A 26,387-nucleotide genomic window follows, 5' to 3' on the forward strand; every position below is an offset into this window, starting at 1 on the left:
GAAGGGCGCACCCCGGACACACGCAGCAAGTGTGGCTGAGATTCGCACTTTGCTCTGAGTTTAGCCGTGCCTTTATTGAGAGAGAAACAAAGGGGCAAGTGTACATGATCGAATAGGTTTCCAAACAGGAAGGACATTCCATAGTTATATCCCATTACCACAGAACAAAGGGGATACTCTTATGGACAGGGCAGTATGGACGTCTCATGACCATTAGCTTAACAAAGACGTAGGGAATACATCGCTAGGGAATACATCGCTGTGCCGTACTCATGACTTCATCTTAAATAAGACCTTTGTCTGCTTCAGCCATCCCATGACAATCTCATGATCTGTACATGTCTAGCTAACTGTGGGGCTTATTGTATAGCGCGGCTAATGACTCCAGTCATTAGCCGGCCATATGCCCCCAAGTCATTTTCACGAGGCCAGATGGTCACATACTGCGGAGAATCTTGCACACAAAAGTAGTTACATAGAATCCAATGATAAAAAGTATATCATTTCCAACATTCCCTCCTGTTTTTAACATTGGAATTCATGGGAAAACAAAACATAAACTAATAACTACATATGTGTATAAATGAGTATATGCTTACACAATATAGTATAGTACCATCAAAAAACATGAAAGTTTACATTCCAGAGTTTATCAGAACTACAGCTCTCCATTCGGCTTTGGCTGAGTTCGTCATAATGGAATGTTTTTTCCCTTTTTTTCTTTTGGATCATCAATAGGAAGAAAAATAGACAGGTAGGTGATTTGCGCAAGGTGGTCCCACTCATCTTGTTCACGCTGGACCAACATGATATTCTGGACAGCAAACGCTGATGTCAACATTTTAGTCATCATGTGACGAATACAAGGTATGATGCACGATGTAAAAATACAGAGAAATAACAGTATGGCAACTAAAACAATTGCAACCTTCAGGAGAAGTTGCCTCCAATCACCGTAAAACAGCCACCAAAAGGGATGGGCATCCTTGGCTGGAGCTTCATCTTGGGACATAGCCTTACGGAGGTTCCGCAGTCCTTGTAGCGCATATTCGATGTGGGTGTCATTTTCTCCTGGGATGTAGGTACAACAGGAAGTACCAACTATTTCACACACACCTCCTTTTTCGGCAGTCAGGAGGTCCAAAACCATTCGGGACTGTAGTGCCATTAGTCTCAGAGCCTGCAGCTCTGTCTGGTAACCTGTAAGGGCTTCAAGAGTAAAATTGGCAAAGCTCTTCAACGTGTAGTCCATGGTTTCTATTCTGAGAATAGTTTTAGCCACACCCGCCTGTGGAAAGAGTGTGAGCGCCACCTTTTGTCCTGTGCTCCAAAGCTTGTATTCATCTGGTACGTCTGAGCCCCAGACACTGTCGTAGGGACGGAAGGTGGGAGCCACAGCTGCACAGGTCTTTCGTTGATGATGTTCCTGAAAATGTGTCAGACTGAGGAACACAGTGTGATCTGACACATATACGGGGGCACATGTGCCATCCCATTGTCCGGGAAGGACTGCGTAGCCTCGGCGACCACAGAGCCACCATCCCCCTTCGATGATAGAATGGGGATTTTCGCCTCCTGCTAGGATTTGTCTGATTGCTACTGTGGTATTCATCGAGGTCTCGCCGGTACCTTCTAGAAGTGCGGTGGTGATGCAGCGCTTTGTATCTCCCACCTTTATTCCATCAACACGTCTTCGTCGGAAGCACAAGGGATGTGAGATGGCTTTACTCACTTCGAGAGTCACTGGAGCGGGTGTGACAACAGAACTTTTTGCCACTATTGTGAATGGCCTGGAGATGTTGTAACAGGGATGGGTGGCCAGTTGTGCATCGGTAATTCCTGACCGTTTCAGTCCTTCGAGGGGATTAAACCCAAAAGCCCTTAGTAATGCGAAACACCATCCATTTTTCTCTGGCATCGGTCGGGCATGTAGGACGGGCTGTTGACTTGATCGTGGCATTATGGAACATACGTAACATTCAGTTTGGTTGGATGCTTTGGCCAACATTGACACATACTGGTACCACATGTTGTCTGCATGTGGTATATCTGGGTTTATCGTTATATACTTTGTCAACAGTTCGGTCGTCATTCTCTTGATTCGGGTGGGAGTTCCCCTTTCCCCTTGGGGACCCTGGACACTCCATGTCATCGGCAAGCATGCTACAGCCACAGCACAGACAAGCACTCCTCTGAGTGCCATTTTCCGTTCAGTTCCGCAGAGCCACCTGAACCCCCAGGGAGCTAAATGGTCAGGATTCTTAGATCTTCACCGGTTTGAGACTGATGCCAAACTATAATTGACACCCCCTTTGTAGCCAGACTTCGTCCTGACCGGGGCCTAGGGGTCAAGCACTCTCTGCAGCTTACAGTGGCTGAGATGTATCCAGGTGGGTCTTTCTGCAATCTTGACAGCGGTGGGTGTGGCGAGTAGGACTTGGAATGGTCCCTCCCACCGGGGTGAAGACCACGTCTTTCTCTTGATTACTTTGATGAAAACCTAGTCGCCTGGTTTCGCTGAGTCATCCTGTGGGGATAAAGGAGTGGAGGGCAGTAAATTTGGATTTGAGACTTCTTTCATTTGCATGGTTTTGATCATGTAGTCAGCTAAAGTTAGCTCTTCTGTGGCTATGTCTAGATCGTGTGAGAACAGAGGGAGCCTGTATGCTCTGCCATGAATGATCTCATAAGGGGTTAAACCCTTGCTACAGGGCGTAATCCTCATATAGAGTTTTACCAAATCTAGACATTCGGGCCATGGTCTTCCTGTTTCTGCCATGCATTTGGTTAGTCTATTTTTAATTGTTCCATTGGTCCTTTCAACAAGGCCAGCGCTCGATGGATGATAGGAACAATGATTTTTTAATGTAATCTGCAAATGTTCAGCCATTTTGTTAATGACTGAATTGACAAAATGTGGCCCATTGTCGCTGTAAATGGTCTCTGGGATGCCATAGTTGGGAATGATGGTTTTGCAGATAGCCTTTGCTACTGTTATAGCATCTGCATTTTTTGCTGGGACTATTTCTGTCCACCTTGAAAAGGAATCGATTAGGACTAAACAGTATTTGTACAGTCCACACCTGTTTAGTTCTATGAAGTCCATATGCAACATTTGAAACGGGTATGTTGGTTCCGGGAATTTTCCTCTTTTTGGCCTTACGTTCCCTTGTGGATTATTTCTTATGCATACTTCACATGCTCTACAAAAAGGTTTTGAATACAAATTGAAACCATATGTTGTAAAGTGTTGTGATATTAGCTCCTGCATCCCCCCTGTCGACACATGAGTACTTCCATGTGTCGAAATCGCAGCTGCTTTAAAAAGGGATTTAGGGAGAACAGGCTTATCATTTACAACGTATATGTCTTTGTCTGTCAGTTGTGCACCTTTAGCTATCCACATTTTCTGTTCCTGTTTAGGGGCTAAATGTTGCATATCATGCAGAATCTGTGTATTTATTAGTTCCTCCTTATCTGACGGCAAGCTCAGAAATAGATCTGAGGTTCCATATTTGCCTGTAGCGGCTTCCTTTGCTATTTTATCTGCTAGGGCATTGCCCAGTGATACCAAGTCTTTCCTCCGTGTGTGTGCCTCGCATTTGCAAATTGCAAGCTTTGTGGGCAACATTACTGCCTGGAGGAGCTGGATTAGAAGTTGTGCATGTGTTATTTGTTTTCCTGTTGAAGTTATCATTCCACGCCTTTCCCATTGTTTTGCAAAATAAAAAACTGTTGAAAATGCATACTGGCTGTCTGTGTATACAGTCAGGTCTTGTCCATCTGCTAGAGTGCATGCTCTGGTCAGTGCAATGATTTCAGCTGCTTGAGCTGAGAAATACGAAGGAAGCGTTGCCGCTTCTATCACTGTATCTGGGTTTTCCACTACAGCATAACCTGTCTGCGTTTTTCCTATTGGTGTTCTTGAGCAAGATCCATCTACAAACCACATTTTACCTGAGGTGAGTGGTGTGTCTGACAGATCTGCTCTGGGCAGCTGCAGTTGTTCAGTTTCCTCTACACAATTATGAGGTATACCATCATTTGGTGTAGGGAGTAAAGTAGCTGGATTTAATATAGTGCAGCGTTTAATGGTTATGTGTGGCTGTGACAGCAACAGAGCTGTGTAGGACAAATGCCTGGCTGGAGACAGCATATTCATTTTACTTTGAAGGAGCAACACATCAACAGCATGTGGTACAAACAGGTCTGTGGGATGGAACAAGATAACATCTGCTGACGATTCTACTGCCATTGCGGCGGCACATATAGCCTGAACACATGGTGGCAAAGCTCTAGCTACAGGGTCAAGTCTTTTGGAATAGAAAGCTATTGGTAGCCATTTCATACCGTGTTGTTGAGTTAGCACTGATGTCATAAACCCATCTTTACAGTCCACTGTTTGCATAAACCTTTTGCTATAATCAGGTAGGATCAAATTTGTTGTTTGAACCAATGCCATTTTCAATTTTGTGAATGCTTCTTCTGCTTCTGGTGTCCATGTGATTTTATCTTTGAGTGCTAATAGCTGTCCATGAGCTACCTCTATCAGTGGTTGAGCCATTTCAGCATAGAATGGAACCCATGCTCTGCAGTAATTACATAGTCCTAAGAAAGACATAAGTTGTTTCTTTGTGACAGGTCGTGGTGTGTCTAATATAGCGTGTTTCCTGCCCTGTTGTACCGCTCTTCCCTTTGCTGAGAGTGTATGACCAAGATAATTTACTTCTGGTTTTACCCATTGTAACTTCTGTTTGCTGACTTTATTTCCTGTCTGGCCTAGGTGTTGCAGAAGGCGGAGGGAATCCTGTCTGCATGGTTCCTTTGTTTCTGAAGCAATTAAAATATCATCAACGTAGACCAGTACTTGGCTCTCAGATGAAGGTGTGAAACCAGCCATACAGTTCATGATAGCCTGTGTGAAAATGGTTGGGCTATCGGTAAAACCTTGTGGTAATCTGGTATAGGTGTACCCCTGACCCTTATAGGTGAATGCGAACCAATATTGAGAATCATCAGCAACAGGAATAGAGAAAAATGCATTACTTAAATCAATCACTGTAAAATGAGTCCTATTTGGCTGTAATGAATTTAGTAATGTGTGCGGATCAGGAACATTTGGTGCTCTGGTCTGCACTGCATCATTTACAGCTCTCAAATCCTGGATCATTCTCCACTTTGATGCCTCTGCTTTTTGAACTGGGAATATAGGTGTATTACATGGAGAGTCATTACATTTCCTAATTATTCCTGCTTTTAATAGGTCTTTAATGACTGGTTCAATGCCTATAGAAGCTTCAGGCTTCAGAGGATACTGTTTTACTCTGGGTCTGTAAGAAGATATCGGTTTAATTTCCACAGGTGGAATGGCTGTAATCAGACCAACATCTGTCGGGCCCATGGCCCACACAACAGGATCTACATTCTTCAAATCTTTTTCATCCTCTTCTGAAAATGCAATTGTTGCTGTCTGTCATTCTAGGGCATGGATTTTTGGGGTAGCTGTGAATAACATGCAAAATTTATGTCTATACATGTCACAGCTTGGGCTGTATTCGCAACTTGGAGCTTCCCATCCCATTTCACAAGGCTTATAATCAGTTGCTGTGACAGCTATTTTTAGCTTCGGACCAGTGTCTTTCCACTGAATATGTTCTGGTTTCAAAAGTGACACGTGGGGCATTGACCCTCCTCTATACATGGTTTTTAGATTTGTAGGTAAGATTACTGTGGCACCTGCGAATGATCTGTGATCAGAATATATATAGTCAATGGACACTGGAACGGAGGGCTGGTTTAGGAACTCCTCACTATATTCACTATCTGTACATGGTGAAACTTTCATTGTGACATGTAATTTGGTGTACTGCATTTCATCTTGTAAATCAGAAATAGTGGATTTTGCAAATTTGATCAGATCTGCAGTTTCTCGGTCACAGAGGGAGTGTGGGAAATCAAGTGAATAGTAAACGGCTTCATTATCCTCTGTGAGTAAGAGGTGTGGCACTCTGGCTGCTGTCATCCCATCTTTTAGTGGGAACACAGCTATGCCCAGGGCTGACATTAAGTCTCTTCCCAGGAGATTTACAGGACAGTGTGGTGAATAGACAACTGGTGCTGAAATCACGCTGCCTGTTTCTGGATCTTTAACCTTTAGTGGTAGGGTCATGTGTTCCAAGTATGTCTGACCATTAGCTGTTTTGACCCAAATTGACTGTTTTCCAGTGGTCAGGCCCTTAACTTTGTGTCTTAAAACTGATGTACAGGCGCCAGAATCACACAAAAAGGTTACTTTTTGTTCATTAACAATTAAATCTATTAATGGTTTTTCTTTTAAGTGACTCAATGATTCGACTGCTGTAAAAACATCCAAGAGATCATGCCTGTCTTCAACATTTAGTCATGCGCTCTGTTCTGGCCTCGGTCCTTTTTTCTTTTTAGGACATTCTTTGGCCCAGTGGCCTTTTTCTCCACAATACCAGCAGGCATTGGGGTCGCCAGACCAGCGGGGAGGATTTTTGGATGCTGATCCTCTACCTCTCCCCCTGAAATTTCCTCTGCGTCCACCTCGGCCTCGATAGGGCAGGTGGTTCTGATAGAAGAATTCTGATTCTTCCACGCAGTCCGAGTCTGCCCAGAAAACTCCAGCTGACCCTGTTGGAGTTTTAGGTTTCTTTACAATTTTAGCAGCATGTCTAGCCCATTGCATTACAGTGGAAACACTAGCTGTGTCTACCTCTACATTGTGTTTCCGAATCCATTCACTGATTTTGGATTCCATTCCATTTAAAAGGGCATTTTTTAATTGTTGTTGGTAGGGGCCTGCGTCTTGGTCGTCTGCGGGAATTCCACTGTGAACTCTAAATTCTTTTTCAAATCTCACCCTAAAGTCATCAACACAATCCTCACCCAATTTTTGTTTTATCCCTGCCAAACGTCCATAATCAGCTCTTCTCCTAAATGTTGTTCTACATCGGTCCCATAAAGCGTTTAATTGAGCCAAATATGGACCTCTTAATTCTCCATCATTTGGGTATTGGAATACTTCCCCTTGATTAGTTCTACCTGTGTAATCTCCCCTCACTCTTCCCCATAAACGAGGGATGGAGCACTGGAAAGCTTCTCCTGCCTCCCTACCATTTAATCTATATGAGTGTATTACTCCTTCCATGTCTCTGATCCAGGATTCTACATCCTCTTGTGGATCAGGGATTCCCTCAACAGCTTCTCTGCACTCTCTGTTTGACCAAGGTCGAAACACGTACATGTGTTGATTATTTGGTCCGTCGGCATTTGGATTAGGGACCTGAATCATGGGATAATTGCCCATTATCGGGTCGTCACCTTCCTCGTCTGAGTATTTGTCGCGTGTTAGTTCAGTCATTTTGTCTGGGACAGCCTGCGGCTGGACTGTCATTCGTCTTGTCTTTTGTCTAGTGTGCTGAGAAACCGGAGAATAGGGTGGGGGCACACTGGCTTCAGCTCTAGCTGCGGCCTGTAATTCCCTCGTGGGATATAGACTGGAATGCTCAGGTTGTGCTTGAACTGCTTCTCCATTCACTCCGTCAAGTCCTTGTGGTGCCACGTCATTTTGTCTCTGTCTTTGTCGTCCTTGTCCTTCATTGTCCTCTGGTTTGATAAAACAAATTGTACCAGTCATTTTATTTTGCTGTGCTTTTCGGTCCTCTCTAGCTTTTAGTCCAGCTATGCGTCGTTTTTCAGCCTCTTTTAACCATAACTTTGCACATCCCAATTCTTTTTCCTTTTCTTCTTTTTTCTTTCCTTTTTTCATAATCACACTAGCCTCAAGTTTGGCAACTACATTTTTCCACTGATCTACTTTAAGGTGACCAGTCACACCATACTTTTTGTTCCATTTTGTCAACCATTCGATACTGTCTGGAAAGTTATTTAACATATACTTTTCATCTCCTGATACCTTGTCAGTAACACTTTGACGGCCCCCCATTTTAATCAATTTGGTCCAACTGTCAAATCCTAGGGATTTCTAAAGTTGGAATGTTTCTTTAGTGGGATAACGACTTTCTGTGGTAATTCCTGCTTCGACCAGTTTACTGGTGAGGAATTCTTGCCTGTGCTTCCACAGAAATTCGTTATTTCTTCCCACTATGTTACATGCAGCACAATACCGAGTGATACGTGCTACCATTCACACCACGGAATTTTCTTAACACAACGAGGTGTATTTACGTCTACAAGTACATCTGTAGACCGAATTCCTATTATTTGGAATTCACAACAAGGACTCCGCCGCCCTTACCCGGGTACCCTTTTTCTGGGGACTGAAATACCCCAACCACGCGGCCAACGAAGAGATCTCACCAAGTCTCCGAGAGATTCCTCTTGAAGATTCCGTCAATCGTCACCGCCGAGAGGTGCTGAACTGGACTTCGCCGGCCTGGTGGATGAACGTCGCTCCCCAGGACTTTCTTCAGGCGTCCTTTGACCCCTGCCGTGCATGGATTCGGCGTCTTCAACACTCCTCGGATCAGCGAGCAGATTTTCAGGAAATCCCGGACGAGCCCCCAAAAATGTTCGGTTGACAACATTTATCTGAAATCAATCTCGGAGACGGTAGGTCTTTCTTGGCTTAGCGTTTTCTCCTGCGCAGAAGGGCGCACCCCAGACACACGCAGCAAGTGTGGCTGAGATTCGCACTTTGCTCTGAGTTTAGCCGTGCCTTTATTGAGAGAGAAACAAAGGGGCAAGTGTACATGATCGAATAGGTTTCCAAACAGGAAGGACATTCCATAGTTATATCCCATTACCACAGAACAAAGGGGATACTCTTATGGATGGGGCAGTATGGACGTCTCATGACCATTAGCTTAACAAAGACGTAGGGAATACATCGCTAGGGAATACATCGCTGTGCCGTACTCGTGACTTCATCTTAAATAAGACCTTTGTCTGCTTCAGCCATCCCATGACAATCTCATGATCTGTACATGTCTAGCTAACTGTGGGGCTTATTGTATAGCGCGGCTAATGACTCCAGTCATTAGCCGGCCATATGCCCCCAAGTCATTTTCACGAGGCCAGATGGTCACATACTGCAGAGAATCTTGCACACAAAAGTAGTTACATAGAATCCAATGATAAAAAGTATATCATTTCCAACAACAGCATCCAAAAGTTGAGTTAGTATTGCGGAATGGGAGACGGGCTTTCCTGTAGAAGTTATCATGCCACGGTTGCTCCACTGCTGAGCAAAAACATGCACTGTAGCAAAAGCATACTGACTATCAGTCCAGATAGTGACGGACTTGTTTGCAAACAATTTGCAGGCCCCAGTCAAAGCAATGAGCTCAGCGGCCTGTGCCGACATACTGGATGGCAGTTTGGCAGCCTACAAAACCTCGTCGGCAGTAACAATGGCATACCCAGTAAGGGTCACACCAGATTCATTTTTCTTAGAAGACCCATCAACAAAAACCACATGACCATCTGGCAGAGGCGTATCTTCCAAATCAGGCCGAGCCTTTGCAATCTGTTGGGCGGCCTCGACACAATCATGGAATTCGCCGTCGTCAGGAAGGGGAATGAGAGTGGCAGGATTGAGTGTCGTGCATCGTTCAACGATCAGATGCGGCTGAGACAGCAACGTAGCCATGCAAGAAAGATGACGCGCAGGCGACAGAAAGGTCATATTACCGTAATTGCCGGACTATAAGCCGCGACTTTTTTCCAAAATTTTGGACCCTGCGGCTTATAGTCAGGTGCGGCTTATATAAGATTTTTTTCGTGATTTTTGTGATGACTTGATCACTTTTACTCTTAACACTATTATATACAGTAAAAGCTACAAAACAAACTGACAAATAACTCGTTTTCAAATCAGACGAGTAAAAACTGGTCAAATATTTCTAAAAAAAGCTATTATTAAAAGTGAAGACAATTTGCAATTCTAGTAATGACACACGAATTTGATGCACAATTTGTCTTCGCGGGCCACATAGAATGATGTGGTGGGCCGTATCTGGCCCCCGGGCCTTGAGTTTGACACCTGTGCTCTAAACCCTTTCTCTTACTCTGCCATATCACTCAGAGATTACACAAAGCAGTGGCGCTGTTTGGACAATCTGCATTGTAATTGTACTAAGTTCATCTTGTTTTTCCTTTTTTTAATCACTTCACTGGTTTCTTTTAAATCAAACAAGTTGTTTGATAATAACTTGTTTGATATAAAAGAAACCAGTGAAGTAATCTGCATTGTATTAAAACCCAATCAATCAGCATTTAAATTCAATTCTTCTGACATTTTGCTCACCAAAAACAGGTTGTAATGAATGTGAACTTTTAATGCATTTTATTCAGAAGGTTACTTTGAACCTTAAACGGCGGCGCGGCGTACTTATGGATTTTTACGGCCTCCGGCCTCCAGGAGGCGCTCTAGCAAGAAGCAAGAGCGAGACAGGCGAAGAAGAGATAATGCGCCGAAGAAGACGCGCTAGTTTTTGTTTACATTTCGCGCATCACGCGATCAAGACGGACATTACTGAAAGGAAGCCTTTATACACAAACCGTCATCATGGGGGACAAAATAAATGCATATGATGCAGCTTTTAAGCCAAAGGCAGTCGATGTTGATGACATTATCTTGTGTCTACTCTGGAGCGTACTTATGGATTTTTACGGCCTCCGCTCTCCAGGGGGCGCTCTAGCAGAAAGCAAGAGCGAGACAGACGAAGAAGAGATAATGCGCCGAAGAAGACGCGATCGTCTCGCGCATCACGCACACACCCACATAAACACAAAGACAGGAAGCTTTTATACATAAACCGTCATTATGGGGGATAAAATAAATGAATATGATGCCGCTTTTAAGCTATACGTGTCGCTCGCTAGTTTAATATAATGTAGCACTTCGTGCATGAATAAGATTAGCATGAACAGAACCTCTTCACACTCGAAGAATTGCATAAAACCGACGACGAAAGAGACTGAGAAAGTGTGAGGCGAAGGATATCTAACGCCATTCCAATCGGACACTAAGGAGGAAGACTTGGTTTCAGTGCACAGGAGGAAGATGAAGACGGCTCTTTTTGTACTTTTACTGGTATGTTTTTTTTAACCAGCCCTGTTCGTGCTGTGCTACCGTGTTGCTGCTCTGTAACCGCCGCCATTACCGCCGCGTCTCAGTGACTTTGCTGTGTTAATTCCGTGTTGTTGTGGTATTACTGCCGCGTCACAGGCAGTGTTTGGAAAGAAATGTTAAGGTATGTTATTAAAGCTTTAAAAAAAACTTTCTGTGTCCAGTCTTTCTTTGCTAATAACTCGCGTGCACACTTCCGCGTTGCTGCGGTACTACTGCTGCGTCACAGGCAATGTTTAGAAAGACATGTTCAAGTATGTTATTAAAACGTTAAAAAGGCTTTCTATGTACTGTCTTTCTTTGTAAAAAACTCGTGTGCAAGTGCGGCTTATAGTCCGGTGCGGCTTATGTAAGAAAAAAAAAGAAATATCCCTGAATTTTAGCTAGTGCGGCTTATAATCCGGTGCGCCTTATAGTCCGGCAATTACGGTAGTTTGTAGCAGAAGAGCCGAGAGAGCATGAGGAACTTTCAGTGTTAAAGGATGAAACAACACAACACCAGCACTGCTCTCCACAGCCATGGAGGCTGCCACCACGGCCCTCACGCATGGTGGGAGAGCGCATGCAACACTGTCCAGTTTAGAGGAATAAAAAGCAATAGGACGCAATTTTGAGCCATGTGATTGGAGCAAAACAGAGGTCATGTAATGACCTTTGCAGTCAACAGTTTGGACAAATACCTTATCATAGTTGGGTAAGGCTAGAGTGGAGCTGGAGACCAAAGCCTGTTTGATCAAAACAAAAGCATCCTCAGCTTCAGGAGTCCATTTTAAGTGAGTGGACATTGAGATGTCTTCCACATACATCAATTTGGACAGTGGAGCAACAATTTGGGCATAATCAAGTATCCAGCTTCTACAATAACCTGTGAGACCCAAAAAAGACATCATTTGCTTCTTTGTTAGTGGCTTAGGAGCTTGTAAAATAGAGGCTTTTCTGCTGTCAATTATGGATCGACCTTGGGAACTTAGATTGTGGCCTAGATACTTAATTTCAGTGGACCACAGTTGAAGCTTGTTCTTGCTGATCTTGTGGCCTTCACTTGCCAAGTGATGCAGCACTGCAAGCGTGTCTTTCTGGCAAGAGGCAAAATCAGGAGATGCCATTAAAATGTCATCAACATAGAGCAAGATTTGACTTCCCATTGGCGGGACAAATTTAGCCATGCTGGCTGCCATCACCTGTGAGTAAATTGTCGGGCTTTCACAGTACCCTTGTGGTAACCTTGTAAAGGTGTACCTTGAGCCAGCATATGTAAATGCAAACCAAAACTGACTCTCTTTTGCAATAGGGACAGAGAAAAAAGCATTGCTAATGTCAATCACTGTGAAGATTTTCGCATCAGGTGTCATTGAATTCAACAAGGTATGCGGGTCAGGGACACAAGGTGCTCTCTGAATAACAGCATTGTTTACAGCTCGCCATTCTCCACCCCACTCACTCACTCACTCACTCACTCACTCACTCACTCACTCACTCACTCACTCACTCACTCACTCACTCACTCACTCACTCACTCACTCACTCACTCACTCAATCAACCAACCAACCAATTAATCAATCAATCAATCAACCAATCAATTTCACAGGTGTTAACTAATTTGTAATTATATTGCAAGCAATTCCTAATCCTACTTTACCTTTGTATAAGGCACAGGTGTCAAATTGTGCTTCATATCCATGTGTCAATACTCAAATTGCAAATTATCTTCCCTTTTAGTAATGTTGTAAGTTTAAATATTAGACCAGTTTGTATCCGTCTGATTTGAAAGCGAGTTACTCGTCAGCTTGTTTTGCAGCTCCCACAATATGAGGCGCTCACACATCTACTCGGGTATGACAGTCATACCGGCCCTCCAAAAGAAGCCATGACTACACCGCGGCCTGCGAACAAATGAGTTTGACACCCCTGGCACAAGGGATAGCCTTCTCATTGATCAATCGCGTATCTTAAATCATGCTTTTCCTCTTTTGAAGCGACTATGTACTTCAAACCCAAACGGCACTATTTTATAGGGAAAAAATTTGTCGAATGTATTCGTTGTCGACATAATACTGGTCGCAAATTTGCATGTAGAGCATTTTTAAGTTGTTGATCATAGACATCAGTTGAAGACCCTTTTAGGTCTGTGTCTAAAGTCTTCAAACAACTCATCTTGTTTTTGTTTAGTTCGGCCAATGTCTGTGTAATTTGCTCTACGTTGGAATTTTATTTTTATCCTGCCCAATAGTTGGTCAATTTGTATTTGTAATGGCACCTCATTATATTCCAATGGACGGCCCTGGAGATCAAAAGGACTCCAGGTGCCTTTAACGCTTGCCCAATGTTTGGTTAAGGATGCCATGAAAACCTGTTGTACTTCATCACCTCTAAAATTATAGGAAGCAATGAGTTGTTTAATTTGGGTACAAAGACGGAAAGGATGGTTCGCTTTGCCATGCCACAACATCTGTCTTTGTAATTTGATCATTTTTCTCATCTTCATTCATCACATTCTTAGCTGCGATTCCTAAGCGAGCTCGTGCTGACACTGTGTCATCATCTTCCTGTCTGTGCAACAGCAAGTTCTTTTTTATCTTTTCTTCGTCTTCCTTATCTTTCAACTTTCCTCTCATCTGGGAAAATGAGAATGTAATTTTGCTTTTTAATTTTTAATTTTAAGCCTTGCAAAATTGCTATGTCCTTACTGCACCGAGATAAACTGTTAAATATATCTTCAAAAACAAACAAAAACAATCTATGCTCCTGCAGAGACTCTTCAAAATGGGACCCAAATGTCAGATTACAAATCAAACCTCCTCCTTCTCTCTCACATTTTTCGATAGAACAGTCTACTTAGCTAGACACTGTCATATCATACTAAATAATGGCCTGCAAATTAAATATAATGTTGTTGCTGTGGTCCCTCAAAACATGTGACTAGAATTGGGACAATTACTAACCCCCATCAAGTGAGGAATTATCTCACTAAAGTCCTAGTCTGTTAACCTATCTGCATCAAGAAGACATTTGCAATGCAGGGGATTAGAAAATAATAATAACACCATTGATTTCCAATCATTAACCTAATTTTATCCAGTTCTACAATGTATGTTTTCTTATTTTTACATTCAACAATGCAAATCTGATAAACCATTGTCTAGCACACCGGTTTCGTGCACCAACTTAACGCAATTCCAACCTGTATAACGAACTGACACACAAAGACAAACATACATAGAAACAAACACACGGGCCCACAACATAGACATGACAATCTTCCCAGCTGGTAACAAGGGTGGGGGGAGCAACTGAAGTGCGGAGAGCCTCGCCGCCGCCACGTCACATAATGCAACCTCCCACCTCTGTCCAAAATATGCATTTGTCAAGATATTTTATATTTTCGGTGTCGACCCCTTCCATTAAATTCCAATCTTTGCATTTGAATTCATGTTGGGGTAGTGACCTTTGTTTGCTATTTTGATTCTCCCATGGTTCATTTGTTTAATTTTCGGAGTTGGCAATTTGAATGGCACCTACAGTGTCCTAAAGCCAATTTAATTCACAGGACAGTGGTAAAATATTCAATGAGTGGTAAGTCTCCTTTCCTCTGCTCTCACAAAATCACTGTTTACATAAAGGAGAGCTCAAATGAGATCACTCTCAGTCAAACCATACACACACACACACAATGCGCATTTTTATCGTCTCACAGGCAAGCAGGGGAGCCCGCCCTCCCGTGGATTTTAACAAACTCTTTAACCTTCCTATTGTGTAAGGAAAACTTATTTTTACCTTTTTCTAAAAGTAGATATAAAACCTATCTTTTCATGGATAAAGAAGCCAAACCAGCTAAACAAGGGTTAAGGAAAAACCACCACATATGGCAGCAAAAAACTAACACATTAGGAAGGTTAATTAGGAGGCCCCACGACACCTCAGCGGGATTGAACTGCTCCAAATACCTGTACTTCTTTAGAAAACAGAGGAGTCCGCCCTCCCGTGGAATTTAACTGACGTTTACGTCAGGGGACCCCACCATCCCATGCAGAATTTAACTGTTTCTAATTGCACTTGATAGGGTCTAGAATTGTCAAGGTTTTAGGCGGCCTCTTGCCACCGCACTTTCATTCCTTTTAACAGAATCAACATTCGTACTCACAGTCTGCTGGGCCTTTCCCTCGGATGTTCTCGTCAACCACTCCGGCGTCCAACCGACTGATCGAGACAGCCCCGTGAAAAGGGTTTCTCTATATGCCTTGGCCAAGGACTTGTCCTGCGTCGAAAAGTAAGCCGGAACCCGAAGTAGGTCTATTGAGATCCCGGACGAGCCCCCAAAAATCTGTCAGGTTCAAAATCAGCAAAAGGATCAGCAGACAAAACCAGTGAGGCAGAATGTTGAGTCTTTTCTCGCGAGGAGTGCATCCAGACTTACAGCAGTCCGACTACACTAAAGATCTGTCACACCCCTCGCTCTTTTTATTTGGAATGCCCTACCCACAATGTGAGACTTAGCCCCTGACAGGTGGGGGGGAAAGCATGGCTTAGTCTCATGAGAAACAAAAAAGAGCGCAAGGACAAAATGCTATGTGAAACAAGTACTCACAAGACGTCATGAGAAACAAAAGAGTGCAAGGACAAAATGCTATGTGAAACAAGTAGTCACAGACAAGACGTCGTGAGAAAATGCTATGTGAAACAAGTAGTCACAGACAGGACGCCATGAGAAAGGAGTGCAACGACAAAATGCCATGTGCAGACATCAACAAAATGGATTGAGCTATCAGCAACTTTCTTGGATTCCCAGAGGTGTAGAAGGTCAGGAAGCTCCAGACAGCATCGTTTGACTTGTTGTGGACTGGTGGACGTCTGCAAGGCGAAACAGCAAGCATTCTGCGCAATAATTTTATTAATAAGTACTCATTAGGGAACGCATGATAACATATATATACAATTTATCTAACACTTTGTTGGGATCTTCTCATGTTTCCATGTTTTCTGTAACAGTTGGTGTAATTTCATTGCTGAAAACTCTACATCTGCTTTTAATAATTAGGCTGTGATGGAGTCAATTCCTGCTGCCTTGCCATTCTGCAGTCTTTTCATTGCTTCTTTGATTTCACTTAGTGTTGGTTCATTTACCGTGATCTCTTCAGCTCTGTTGCTGAATTCACATTCGTCTTCTTCAATTATTGGGTTTTCCGGCTCTGTTCTATTCAACACTTCTTTGAAGTGTTCCGTCCATCTCATCTTTATCGCATCCCTTCCACTAACAAGGTTGCCATCCTTGTCTAGTAATGCTGTGCTCTGCCTGGGTCTCTTGTTGCACGGTGTCTTTGTTAGTCCATAATGTGTCTTCATTTGTTGTTTTCTTTCAGCAGCTTCAGCTTCACTTGCAATGTCCTCCATCCATTTCCTTTTGTCTGCTTTTATACTTCTCTTCACCTTTTTGTTCTTCTCCGCATACTTCCCTTTTAACTGGTTCTTGATTCTTTCGGAATGTGTTCCCAGGATCTTCTTATTTATTTCATCTCTTTGCTCTACGAGGCTCCATGATTCCTTGCTGATCCATGGTTTCTTCTTTTTCCGTGGTGTACCCAATACTGCCTCCGCTACTTCTGTGTATGCCCTCTCCATTACTTGGAAGTCACGCTCTACCTCTTCATCTCCTGTTCCTCCTCACTCTTCCTCTCCCAGTACTTGGTACCTGTTTCTTAGACTGATAGTGAAGGTCTTTAACATGTTTTCGTTCTTCAGTTTTGCAATGTCATACTTGATTCTGGTGTTTTTCCTTTCTTTTTGTCATCTCTTCAGTCTTAGCTTGATTGTTGTCCATACAGGATAGTGGTCACTTCCAATGTCTGCAGACCTGTGTACTCTTGTATCATTCACTGAGTTCCTAAATCGTTTATTGATGAGTGTCTGATCAATCTGATTCCTGCTCTTTCCATCTGGACATACCCATGTTGCTTTGTGTATGTCTTTATGTGGAAACAGCGTACCTGTTATGACTAGTTCATTCATGTCACACATTTGACACAGCCTTTCTCCGTTGTTATTCAGCCTTCCGAGTCCGTGCTTGCCCATGACCCTGCCGTAATCTTGGTGTCCATCTCCTACTTTGGCATTCATGTCTCCTGTTACAATCAACATGTCATGCTATCGAGTACATCTTCCAGTCTTGTGTAGAATTCGTCCGTTTCTTGCTCTTCTGCATCTTCTGTGGGTGCGTAAATATGTACAATCGTTAACTTAATGTGTTGGGAGTGGTACCTGGCTTGAATGATTCTTTCCTTCACTGGTTTCTCCTTTTGCCAGTTCCACTCTTCCTTGTCCTGTCCAGTGTGTTTCGCTGATACCCATTGAAGGAATGGGGTCAAAATACAAAAAGTCCTGCCTAGCTACAAAAACAGATGTGCTCAAACCTCATTGAATAAAGTACATAAGCAGAGAAGTATATTCACATATTAAATCAATAAAAGAAACATTTTAAGCATATAATTATACCTACACACCAAATCAATAAATAAGACATAACTAGACATTTTTGATAAGTGATAATGAGGAAGGTTTTTATAAACTTTATGATCTGATAGATATTTCTGAGCACTTTGAAATAACAAATGTCTTTTGATATATGGCCTAAATAGCTTAATGACCCTTAAGGAACTGTGTAATGCATGCCTGATGTTTTTCTCTAAATCACGGACACGGCCAGAGTCGTCTTGACCGTTCAGTACTTGATTGTATCTTATGTTTTGACTAATGCTAGATGCCAGTTTTTGATTACTACTGAACGCTCTGCACAGAGGGAAATATTTAGCCTAACAAAGAAAGAATGAGGTACGACAGTGTATGTCCAAGATTGGAGAAGAATGTCCACAGGAAGGTCACGTGGAGATAAAACCAGCAGGTGCCAGAGGGAGCCAGCCAAGGACTCGGCCAAAGATGATTGCCAAGGCCGAAAGACGGGATGGAAGACAACAGCCCCCACACACACCGAATCGCCCATAACCAGCACCCACTCCCATGGCGAACTTGTCCCACCCCAAAGACTCATCACCCATCAAACTCGGCCCACACTGGCATGTGCAGCTGATATAAGCTAACCAAAGAACCTTGAATGTTGCCTTTTCTGAATGGAGACTTTCCGCTCTTGAAGGGCCCACCGCTGTATTGTACTTTCCTGAAAACAGAGCTTTTTGAACAAGAATTGTGATTGAACTCAACCAACCTGTGTAAGTCTAATTTCTGGTTCAGTGTCTTAGCATTTTCCTAAATCTGAAGAAATCAAACGAGCACGCAGTAAGTAAATTGGATAACAGGCAATGAATGGCTTTTGCCGTTTGGCGCAGATAGCACGCTCCCTAAATTGTGGACAAAATCCAACACCATGATGTTCATTCCTCTGTTGGTCATTTCTCTTGCTGCTAGTGTGATGTTGCCGCTTACGAATCGTGTTCGTACATTCCAGTTTCCAATCTTCATAGTGTTTTTCGGGTGCAGCAGTGGTCTATTTGGCCCAAGGGCGTCCTGTTGGCTTTGGCCCCTGTGCGTCATCGTGTCTCTGGTTACAGGACTGGCTACAGCGTTCCCCTGATTTCGTGTGTGCGCTCTGCTTCTGGTTTCTGTTCCTAATAACAGGCCGCTTCATTAGGGAAAAATCATGGTCAAAGCTTAAATGAAAGGTGCCACACCCGCCCTCACTCCCACTTTCTGATTGGCTGTTTGATCTGTGACGTCATTCGGAGACTCAATTAGGTACACCGCCATTTTCAGGTGGACCTAATCACAGGCCACTTCATTAGAGAAAAATCAGGGTCAAAGCTTAAGTGAAGGTGAAAAGTGCCACACCCGCCTTCACCCCCACTTTTTGATTGGCTGTTTGATCTATGACGTCACTCGGACACTCAATTAGGTACACCGCCATTTTCAGGTGTTCCTAATAACAGGCCACTTACTTCGGGAAAAATCATGGTCAAAGCTTAAATGAAAGTGAAAAGTGCCACACCCGCTCTCACCCCCACTTTCTGATTGGCTGTTTGATTTGTAACGTCATTCAGACACTCTATTAGGGACACCCCCATTTTCGGGTTCGTTCGCGAAGATTCACGAGTGAGTGACAGACAGCCTTGCTGCTATGTCAGCCGACACACGTTATACCGACATTGAGGGTTTAATTTTGTATTTGTTGGATTGTAGTTGATGGTATTATTATACCGAATGTGTTTGAATAAAAGGTTGAAAAAAAAATCTGTTATGCCGACATTTGTAATTTTAGGGGACACCAACTCATATAACGTAAAACACATACATATTGTCATATGTTCTCTTGGAAGATTACCACCCACTTCAAGGACAGCGGGGACGCACGGAGCCTTTGGCAGGGTATTCAGACCATCAAGCCCGCGCCGCAGAGCTGTGAGGGTGACGTCCGTCTGCTCAACGATCTTAACCGCTTCTTTGCTCGCTTCGACGCTCAGAACAGCACTTGCCTGCTGAAGACCACACCCCCTCCACACGAGCAGCCCCTGTGCCTCTCTGCCGAAAGCGTGAGGAGGGCGCTTGCCGCTATTAACACCCGTAAGGCGGCGGGCCCTGACATCATCCCAGGTCGAGCGCTGCAGGACTGCGCTGGGGAGCTGACGGGTGTCTTCACGGACATCTTTAACATTTCCCTGCAGCAGGCTATCGTCCCTTCGTGTTTCAAGGCTGCCACCATCGTACCTGTGCCGAAGAAGCCTGCTCCGTTCTGCTTCAATGACTACCGCCCTGTGGCACTGACGCCCATCATCATGAAGTACTTTGAGCGGCTTGTCATGGAGCACATCAGATCCATTCTCCCCCCCACCATAGACCCCTTCCAGTTTGCGCACCGAGCCAAACGGTCCTCTGAGGATGCCATCTGCTCTGCCCTCCACTCGGCCCTCTCCCACCTGGAGAATTTTCAGAATTTGTGGCTGATCTAGTGACAAATGCAGATAATATAGTTATCATGGGTGATTTCAACATCCACATGAATTCACCGTCAGAACCACTGACTTCGGCATTTCAAACTTTAATCGATACGTGTGGTTTTACGCAAGCTGTACAAGCAGCAACGCATAAGAATGGAAATACCTTAGATCTGGTATTATCCCGGGGACTAGCAACCTCAAATATAGCAGTACTGCCATACACTACTGTTCTGTCTGATCATTTCTTAATAAAATTTGAAATTTTAGTTCCTTGTCAAAGACAAGAGAGCAATCGGAATTATAGCAGCCGTAATCTTAACTCCATGACTGCAACTGCGCTGTCTGAGTTACTGTCGCCGGCAACCGCCATGTTTCCCGCATACAGCGGCTCTATCGATAATCTTACAAATGAATTCAATGCGACATTATTAAAAGCCATCGACTCTGTGGCACCGCTACGTCTGAAAACTTGCCGTAGATGGCCAACTCCATGGTTCACAGATGAAACACGTACGTTTAAACAATTATGTAGAAAGCATGAGCGCAGATGGCGTTTAACCAAACTTGAGGTTTTCCATCAGGCATGGAAGGACAGCCTCCTGAAATATAAAGATGCGCTAATTTTAGCAAAAACTCGTTATTTTTCGCAAGTCATTAATCTTAATAAAAACAATCCTAAATACCTATTTGATACAGTGGCAAAGCTAACTGTGCGCCAGCCGACCCCCGATAGCTCCTTCCACTCAGCTGACGAGTTTATGAAATTTTTTGCTCAAAAGATTGAGTCCATTTGGGACGAGATCAAGAATACCATGCCAATCGCTCCGCTGGTTACTAGCGCTGGGGATCATGCAATAACCCTCTCAAATTTTGATAGCGTGTCCCTTGAAATGCTTACAAAATTGGTTAGTACGGCTAAACAAACAACATGTTTACTCGACCCGCTTCCAGCCAAACTACTTAAAGAATTATTTCCAATTTTAGGACCGTCCGTCTTAAATATAATCAATCTGTCTGTTTCCTCTGGGATAGTGCCAATAGCCTTTAAAACCGCTATTATTAAACCACTACTTAAGCGAGCAAATCTTGACCCGGACTGTCTCAGTAATTATAGGCCAGTTTCAAACCTCCCATTCATAGCAAAACTTCTCGAAAATGTAGTAGCGCAGCAGCTTATTGATTACATGGTCGCTAATAATCGATATGACTCCTTTCAGTCTGGTTTTAGAGCTAATCATTCTACAGAGACAGCACTTGCTAAAATGATCTCCTCATAGCTATGGATTCAAATACGTCGTCTGTATTGTTACTACTCGATCTTAGTGCTGCCTTTGACACTGTAGACTTTGATATTTTATTAGGGCGTCTTAAAAGTTGTGTTGGTATCTCAGGGTCAGCACTCAGCTGGTTCAATTCCTATCTATCAGGCAGGACGCACCGAGTGGTCCATGGTAATACGTCCTCTGAGCTTTATAATGTTACGTGTGGTGTTCCACAGGGATCGGTACTCGGACCGATTTTATTTAATATTTATATGATTCCGCTTGGGGACATAATACGTAAAGATAATATTAGCTTTCAATGCTACGCGGATGACACCCAATTATATATGCCGTTATCGATGACAGATCCACGGGACTGTTGTAATCTCGAGGCGTGCCTTGTGGAGATCAAGCAATGGATGTCTCTCAACTTCCTTCGTCTTAACCCAGATAAAACTGAGATGTTGATAATTGGTCCTACTCGTTATCAACACTTATTTAAGGAAACCACTATAACTATAGATAACCGGACTATCACTCAGAGTGATACGGTAACTAATCTCGGGGTAATATTTGACCAAACGCTCTCCTTTCAAAAACACATTAAGAATATAACCAGGATTGCGTTTTTTCACCTTCGTAATATTGCTAAGATTCGTCCTATCCTCTCGACCGGGGATGCGGAAACCATTATACATGCGTTCGTTACGTCGCGCCTGGACTACTGTAATGTATTATTCTCTGGTCTTCCTAAGTCCAGTATCAAAAGTCTACAGTTAGTGCAAAATGCCGCTGCGAGGATGCTCTCACGGTCAAGAAAATTTGATCACATTACCCCAATATTAGCCAAATTACATTGGCTCCCGGTCCATTTAAGATGTGACTTCAAGGTTCTTCTACTAACCTATAAATCACTGCATGGCTTAGCGCCTTCATATCTCGTCGACCTAGTCGTTCCTTATGTTCCGTCTCGTAACCTTCGTTCGCAAAACGCTAGTCTTTTAGTTATACCGGGGGCCAAGAAAATGTCTGCAGGGTCTAGAGCATTCTCTATTCGGGCTCCAGAGCTTTGGAATGCCCTACCAATGGATATTAGAACTACTACCTCAGTAGAAACATTTAAGACACGTTTAAAGACACATTTCTATGAGATGGCCTTTAACTAACTTGTGATGGCCGATTTGGCCGGAGTTTGTTTTGTTCTCTCTGCCCACCCCCTCCCCGGCTGGGGAGGGGGTTAGGTGGCTCAAAAGCTGATCGCGGCTAGCTGGATTCTCGGGGACCAATTCAAGATGAAGGAACTGCAGCTCAACCCCCTTGAAGACACGGCCAGGACAACCGAGGGCACCTCCGACATCCATTTTTTCATTGATTTTCATATTATGTATTACTTGTGCACTCTCTGCATCCATTATAACCTGGTGATCCTGAAAGGGGGATCCTTCCATCTGTGGTCCCTTCTCAAGGTTTCTCATTTTCCCCTGGCAGGGGTTTTTTGAGTTTTTCCTTGCCCTTTTGGGAGCTTATGATCAGGGGATGCTTTGAGAATAATTGTCAATTTTTGGCTATGTGAAGCCCTTTGAGACTGTTTGTGATTTAGGGCTATACAAATAAACTTGACTTGACTTGACTTGAAAAAAAGCTTGGGAAGAAGGCAGAATAGTCAACCTCTGTTGTGTAACTGATAGGAGGAAATTGCTGTGGTTTGAATATGTTGTGTTGGGATGCAAACATTTTTTCATAATGTGAATTGTACACAAAAGACAATTATGAGGAATTACATTTTCAACAAACAAATGCACTACTTGACAAGTGCACTTTAAACCTGTCTTCTTGGAAAATAACTCATTAGTTTTACCATCCAAATCGAGTGACTAAAGCAGCGAAGCATGTTCATTGATTGAAAATCACCAATGCTGTACAGTAAAACTGAGTTGTGCCACAAAATATCCAAGCTTTTTGGAGACTTACAGTGATGTGGCAGAATAGTGTGAAGGTGGTGGTTCCAACGGAGGACGTGGTTGTGATGCAGTCAGAATAACGGCGCACAGAACCGCTCTGCCACTCGCAGTGGCCATCCTGTCCCGCGGAGAGCACCTGACCTTCTCGGTTTTTCAGGTACGCGGGCCCCTTCATGCCATACCTACAGCACAGCATTTATTAAAAAGTAAAAAATAACTTTTATGTACGGTATTTAGGGTTTTTAAAGTGTTTTGCAAGGATTAACTGAATAATTAAAATATTTTACTGTTTAACCAGTGGCCATGATACTGAGCAGCATAGCATCTGTTTATTTTCTAATGTTGGACTACAGAAATCAGTAAGAATGATTAGAAATGTTTTCTTAAAGTGTATGAATACATTGTGCCAGGCAAACTTAATTTCTTACATATTGTATGGTATGGCCAACCCAGTAGCTGTATCAAACAGTACATTGGCGATTTGAGCCAAACTGTTCTGCTTGGTAAATGTGACAACAAAACAACCAAGTTGAAAACTTACAGTGCTTAAGTGTTATAAAATAAAGATTACCCAAAGCGAAACATACTCTCCCCGATTTTGCATAACGGCGCATCCCTTCATGCATTAGTTAGCCCTTAGATTGGAGAAAACGTGCATAAAAGAAGTGGTGTTTCAGTGAGTGGTTCTTTCTTTCCTTGGCAAATCGTAAATCTACATTCTGGTTTACATAGTTTACGCTAGGAAGGAGACGCAACACGTTCACTGACTGATCCGTTGATGCACGGGAAGGAAGGCAGTTCACCCATTGAATCTTTCGCAAACGGGAAAGTCAGGATTCGTTCCCTCACTGCTCAATTCTCGCAATGAACTGGATATGCAAATCACTCACTGACTCGTTTACCCACTGATCCGTTGGTAACGGGAAGTTACTGTTAACATAGTCATCTTAGGGCAGGATAACCGGTAAACTTGACGTTTGTTACGGAGGAAGAATCACACACGTCTTCGTCTTTGCTCAACTTTCCCTGGAAGAGGACGAGTTTTATTCAGAACACGCCCACATAGAAAATCGGCAGGGACCCTGTGATTCCCAAAACAAACAGCAGGAAACATAACACAATTATGAGAGCACAACAATTTCTATAACCTTAACAGTTACGTCATTTTCTTCTTCGTTATGTTTTATGGCGAGGTGGCACCAGCTTCAATGCGCATTACCGACACTTACTGGTTGAAGTCATATGAACTGAAAAAAGAACGAATCACTTTAGGAAGTTATTCGTTCACAGTCGTTCACTGAAAAGATTCGTTCTTTTGAACGAATCCTTCACTCACGAGACAGCACTATACCCACAGAATTCAGTGGACTGGCTGATTGGTAAGGAATATCTTGACCTAATTTGCGCTGAGTATGAGTGATGTAAGTGTATATTATGATGAATGCTTGTAGTTTCAGTGAATGCATGCCAAAATGCTATATTTGGTTTCCTCAACATGCGTTTAACTCGAACGTAACGGTGTTTGGCAAATTTAGCGCGTTGTCTCTCAAGAGTCGTATTGTGATAGCAAAGTAAGTTTAAAGAGTAGAGTAGCACAAACTGACAGATGGAAGTCATAGTGTCATATAAACAGCAATATCGTTTCAGTCTTTTGCCTCATATTCTGGGTTGGTTCCTGCCATAATGCTGGGGCGGAAGTGGCGTCAAATCATCGTCCAACTGCTAATGCGCATCCGTTATGAAAGGGTATATGTTTTACTTTTTGTTCATTTAGTTATTTTTTCCTTTAGAATTGAGTAATATTGTACTGTTCGAACATTTAAAAATAGTACAATACATGTCAATGTTACCTCTATTTCAATTTCATCTCGTCACTTCACAAGTGCTACAATTTGATTTGATATCTTACTATTATATTTACTTTGTCGCTACATACTTTTAAAACAGATGAAATGACCCACATTACCACAATTAAAATGAACTGAAGATGGTATTATGTCCGTCATGTATTATAAAAGAAAGTAAGAATATAACATTTGTCATCACGTTTCTCTAGGGGACAAAACATGTGCTCATCAGACCACAGGACATGGTTTTAGTAACCCATATCCATATCCTGAAGACAAGCAGACTAAGAATATGGGTTACTGAATGAATGCCAACATGTACTGTGGAATACTAAAGCAGAGCATGATCCCTTCCCTCCGTAAACTGGGCCACGGAGCAGTATTCCAACATGATAACGACCCCAAACACACCTCCAAGACGACCACTGCCTTCCGAAAGAAGCTGAGGGTGAAGGTGATAGACTGGCCGAGCATGTCCCCAGACCTAAACCCTATTGAACATCTGTGGGGCATCCTCAAAAGGGAGGTGGAGGAGCGCAAGGTCTCCAGCACCCACCAGTTCCGTGATGTCATCATGGAAGAGTGGAAGAGGATTCCAGCGGTGACCTGTAAAGCTCTAGTGAACTCCATGCCTATAAAGGTTACGGCTATGCTGGAAAAAAATGGTGGCCACAAAAAATATTGATATTTGGGTCCAATTTCGACATTTTAAAAGTGTACTCACTTTTGTTGCCAGCATTTTACACATTCATTGATGTATTTTGAGTTACTTTGATGTAACAATACATTTACTTTGCTATCCACGCTCTACAGCAGTGGTTCTTAACATTTTTCCCTGTTCGCACCCCATTCAATTCACCAACCAGTTCTCGCACCCCTAACCCTAAATAATTATTATAATATTAATTGGTTTACTTTGCAGCTATAAGGCTTAATTAGCATTATCCCTAATGCCAATTAACACAGTGACTTCTTGATTTCCAGAATTTTTTACTTTTTTCGGTTACCCGACCATTATCCCCGAAAAATTTTACATTTCCCCCAGGGTATCCTCGCACCCTCTGGGAAAAATTCTCGCACCCCTAGGGGCACCCCCGGTTAAGAACCACTGCTCTACAGTGAATAGGGATCAGAATCTTCCGCGGATCTGCGGATTTCCGTGTTTTTTTCCGTCAGGAGTATCATTTTCGTGAATTGTGTAGAACCGTTGACAATTTTCTTTTATATGGGGGGGGGGGGAGTTGAGCGACAACAGCCGCCTTAT

At 43.1% G+C, this 26,387-nt stretch overlaps 1 pseudogene across 1 annotated transcript; it reads right to left on the minus strand.

Annotated features, from left to right (window-relative positions):
• Positions 1-983: 983 nt before the first annotated feature.
• Positions 984-24,620, minus strand: LOC148400162 (uncharacterized; annotated as a pseudogene). The gene is made up of 3 exons (XR_015857766.1): positions 24,167-24,620; positions 23,287-23,458; positions 984-2,527 (listed from the first exon to the last, which is right to left on the minus strand). The product of XR_015857766.1 is annotated as an uncharacterized LOC148400162 (transcript).
• Positions 24,621-26,387: the final 1,767 nt, after the last annotated feature.

The sequence above is a fragment of the Syngnathus floridae genome, chromosome 3, assembly GCF_059516105.1.
Source record: "Syngnathus floridae isolate MCC-2025c chromosome 3, RoL_Sflo_1.0, whole genome shotgun sequence".
Taxonomy (NCBI): domain Eukaryota; kingdom Metazoa; phylum Chordata; class Actinopteri; order Syngnathiformes; family Syngnathidae; genus Syngnathus; species Syngnathus floridae.